The sequence below is a fragment of the Tachyglossus aculeatus genome, chromosome 12 (genome assembly GCF_015852505.1).
Source record: "Tachyglossus aculeatus isolate mTacAcu1 chromosome 12, mTacAcu1.pri, whole genome shotgun sequence".
Lineage (NCBI taxonomy): Eukaryota > Metazoa > Chordata > Mammalia > Monotremata > Tachyglossidae > Tachyglossus > Tachyglossus aculeatus.
The window spans coordinates 9588138-9593133 of NC_052077.1; positions in this window are offsets into that span (position 1 = coordinate 9588138).

Genomic DNA, 4996 nt, shown 5'->3' on the forward strand with positions numbered 1-4996 from the left:
AAATGTTTCCCTTGTATTGTAGACAAAAATGTAGCATATTTGCATGTTCTCAGTACATATAGGATTTAAATAGTTGAGCTTTTCTCTTTTTTCCAGAGGCATTTATGCAATTGACCAGTTTCTCACCCTGTATGTCATTTTTTATGTTTTTATTAGAGAATAACATCCTCTAAAGTTTGCTTATTTTGTTTTCAAAGGGTCTATGACCTCTTCTACTCAGTGATAATTTAGTCTGCTAAAGAAATCTAAGACAAGGACTAAGGTTCTATCCCAGAGAAGATGAATTCATTTGTATTTGGGAAGCATCGATTTCCATCCCTTGCTAAAAGGAGAATGGAAAGACAGCATCTCTTCTCATTCCTCCCTGTTCCTCCATTTTTAAGTAACTAGAAAGAGATAGGAAATTACGCTCCTGGATCACAGTTTTTAGTATTAATAACAATACTTCATGAAAGGCCCAAATAAATTTACCCTTACAAGTTTTAGCAAGGGGAGGTTGGGAAGAAAAGGAAAAAGAGGTCTGAAAGTAGGAAAAACCAATGCTCTTCGTCCTTTAAAGTCACTGTAAAAGCCAGAGAAGGAATCAGGGATTCTGATTCCTGCTTGCGAAGGGCAAGTTTGTTTTGCTTTGGCCAGATTCCTCACTTATAAAAAGGCATTGCTGTTTCAAACAGAGTATTTTCTTTGGGGTCTGTCTGGATTCACATGCAGAGTCTCACAACTAAACAGTCCTGGAGCCAACGTCAAGATAAAGATTTAACTGTTTCAGCAATGTTCACATGCTTTGGGCCTCTAATTAAAGAATCTTTGCTCTAGTACAAAAAAAAGTGTTATTTTACATTCACATACATGCATGCACAAGCATGCGTGCGCGCGCGCACACACACACACACACACACACACACACAGGGCAAAGTGGGAAAGTGGGATTACCGTATTCTACCATGTCTACCAACTCTGTTATACTGTACTCTCCAAGTGCTTAGTTCAATGCTCTGCACATAGTAAGGGTTCAATAAATATGATTGAAGATGATTGATGCTCAGTGTGGGACACTCTGCTGTATGTGGAGCAGTTGCATATCTGGTCAACTGTCACCCCTCCATTGCCTCTGACTTTCCTCAGCCCACAACTACCTGCTCTGCATCAGCTCTGAAAACTGGAAGCTGACGAACTAGAATGGGGAGCATATTACTTGTAATAATAATAATCATGGTACTTGTTAAATGCTTACTATGTGCCAAACACTTTTGTAAGCAATGGGGTAGATACAAGTTAATCAGGTTGGATACAGTACCTGTCTCACATGGATCTTACACTCTTAATCCCCATTAAACCCCGGTCGTGGGTTGGAATGCCAGCTCTGCCATATGTCTGTTGTGTGACCTTGGGCAAGTCACTTAACTTCTCTGAGCCTCAGTTACCTCATCTGTAAAATGGGGATTAAGACTGTGAGCCCCACATGGGACAACCTGATCACCTTGTATCTCCCCCCCAGTGCTTAGAACAGTGCTTTGCACAAAATAAGCGCTTAACAAATGCTATCATTATTATTATTATCTTACAAATGAGGTAACTGAGGCCCAGAGAAGTGAAGCCCAAGGTCACACAGCAGACAGGTGGCAGAACCAGGATTAAACCCCAGAGTTTGGAACAGTGCTTGACATCTGGTAGAAGCAGCATGGCTTAGTATGTAGGGCACTAGCCTGGGAGTTAGAAGCACATGGATTCTAATCTCATCTCTGCCACTTGTCTGTGGTGAGAACTAGGGTAAATCACTTAACTTCTCTGTGCCTCAGTTGCCTCATCTATAGAATTGGGATTAAGACTATGAGCCCCATGTGGTACAGGGTCTGTGTCAAACCCAACTCATTTGTATCCACCCCAAAGTTTAATACAGTGAGTACACACAGTAAGCACTTAATAAATACCACAAACATTATTATTATAGTAAGCACTTAACAAATACAGTAATTATTAATTATCATTATCTGATTGTAAACCCATCCAGGGCAGGGATCACATCTCCCAACTGTATTGTACTCTCCCAAGTGCTTATTACAATGTCCTGTGCACTTAGTGCTCAATAAATACTACTGATAGATTTACTGGCTAATTGCATTGTATCTACTTCAATGCTCACTACAGTGCTTGGCACATTAGAAGGGCTTAGCAAATTCCACAATCATTGTTATAATGTAGAAACTCTTCAAGGAAAAGTAGGACTGCAGAATTTTCTCCTTCAGAAATGAGGAATGGTGGAAAGCTGCTTCTTCTGTTATCGTTCAAGAAGCAGAAAGTGATCGATAAGCAGACAAACCTAAAGGATAGGGGGACCCAGGAAACCAAGCTCCATGGCTAGGGAAAGATACAAACAGAGAAAAAATATTAGCCTGCCATTATATCATCAGTTGGCCAGCAGAGAGCATGGAGTTTAATCTTTGACTATTTTTTATGGTATTTGTGAAGCACTTAGTATGTATCAGGCACTGTACTAAATGCTGTGATGGATACAAGATAATCATGTTGGACCCAGTCCTGGTCCCACATAGGGCTCACAGTATCAATTACCATTTACAGGTGAGGTAACTGAGGCGCAGAGAAGTTGTGACTTGAATTGGGTTTGGAATACTGAAATACTAATACTAAATACTAAACTGGTTCTGGCTGTCCAGATGAATATCACTGAGAAATTGTCACCATTTTACAGGTCTAGTAAAAAAAAATAAACATTGAAAGGTTAAATGAATTCTTTCTGATGCAACTCTATTTTTCTGTCTTTGAAATAAACCCATTAAATTACTACATCACTGTGCGGTCAGACTAATAGAATTACCAAATGTAATTTTTAATGCCTTTGGGAATTCCAAATTTCACTTTCCAAAAGGCGCCTTCTTGGTAGGATGAACCAGTGTTTTAATGTTCTTATGAAGAACAAAGAATGGCAAACCGGTTCACTGTTACTGGGCATTTTTTTAATGGAAAAAAAAATACTGGTTTCCAAAAGCATTTAAAGTGACCACAAATGACTCCCAAATGGTGAAAGATTATTTTAAAGAATTGCTGACTCTAAATCACCATACTCAGCAGAGAAATCTGAAAGAAAAAGAGAGAGAAGAGAGACTGACACAGAAAAGGAGAGAGAGGAACAGAGAGGGAGGGAGAATCCACTTGGTTTCATAAGTAATGGATATAGGAGAAGGCAGATTGTCAATCCCTACCACTGACACCAGTGAACCTTTTCCAGTGGATTAGGGAAATGCACCCCTTGGCCTGTTTCCGAGTAGGCTCACATTCCATAAGAAGTTGCAGAAACCAACTAAACTGCTGATTGGTATCCTACCAAATCCAGGATTTTCAGAAAAAACAATTGAGAGATTCTGAGTAAACCATCAGGTTCTTCCTTCTTGCGTGATTTAAAACAACATATCACACGCAACAAAGACTGAGAGTGTGGTATTCCAGCCACTCACTGAGAAATTAATTTCACTCTTTTTGGGAAATGATAAAAGAGCCATATTGAAACAGGCTAATAATGTCGTGTAAACCTAATCTGTCTCCAACATTCGTTTTGGGCTTCCATTTAATCCAGCCTATTTAATTCTTGCTATATATATGAAACAGTTGTGCAATTGTTGGGGTGCTTTTAAAAATTTACACTATTGGTGTAAAAAACTCATATAGCCTCAGGGGGAGAAAGAGTGGAAAAGGTGGAAGGAGCCAAGTTTATAATGGTCCAGGATATTATGATGCCCTTTGTTCATGCAAGTCACTTCAAAACTGAATTTAGTCTAACTAAGCAAGCACAGTCAAGCCCAGTAATCAGATCCATGAGGTAGTATGGAAAACAAATTGATGTGTTGCAGTTTGAGCCAATCGAAATCAGCTGGCTGGGTTATGGAAAAGAATCCAAGTAGCCAAAAAATAAAATAAATAAAAAGCCCTTGTGTTAGTATATAATAGCATTGCTTTCATTTGGGGAAAATAATAAAAAAATGTACATACTTAAGCTAATTGTCCAGGAAACGAATGATGTATATGTCTTCAATTCACCAATGAGAAATCTGTGAACAAGAGCAGGGTGTCATTATGAGTACTGTGGGCCTACTGTGTGCACAACACAATATTATTAATCAGATAATTTACAGAAAATGTCAAGTACATAATTCCTGCCCAACAATAATAATGCTACAGCTGCTGATGATAATGATTAATAGTGGTATTAGTTAAGTGCTTATTATGTGCAAAGCACTGTGCTATGTATTGGGGTCAAATCATAATAAATTGTACTTCCCAAGCGCTTAGTACAGTGCTCTGCACACAATAAAGGCTCAATAAATATGACTGACTGAAAGATAATATTGATAATAACAAGAATAATAACTGTAGTATTTATTAAGTGCCAAGCACTATGCTAAGTGCTGGGGTAAATTACAATCAGGTCAAACACAGTCTCTATTCCACATGGGGCTCAGTCTAAGAAGTGAGAACAGGTATTGAATCTCCATTTTAATAATGATGGCATTTGTTAGGCGCTTACTATGTGCGAAGCACTGTTCTAAGTGCTGGGGAGGATACAAGGTGATCAGGTTGTCTCATGTAGGGCTCACAGTCTTAATCCCCATTTTACAGGTGAGGTAACCGAGGTTCAGAGATTTTAAGTGACTTGCCCAAGGTCACACAGCAGACATGTGGGGGAGCCGGGATTAAAACCGATGACCTCTGACTCCCAAGTCCTTGCTCTTTCCACTGAGCCATGCTGATTTTACCGATCAATCAATCAGTCGTATTTATTGAATGCTTACTATGTTCAGAACACTGCACTAAGCATTTGGGAGAGTACAATGCAACAGAATTAGCAAGCACATTCCCTGCCCATAATGAGAGGAAACTGAGGCACAAGTGACTTGCTCAAGGGTGAACACTTACAGGTCTAATGGGGAAAACAAGTAAGCATAAATTGATGAAAATAAAACTGTTAAAAATGCAACAGGTA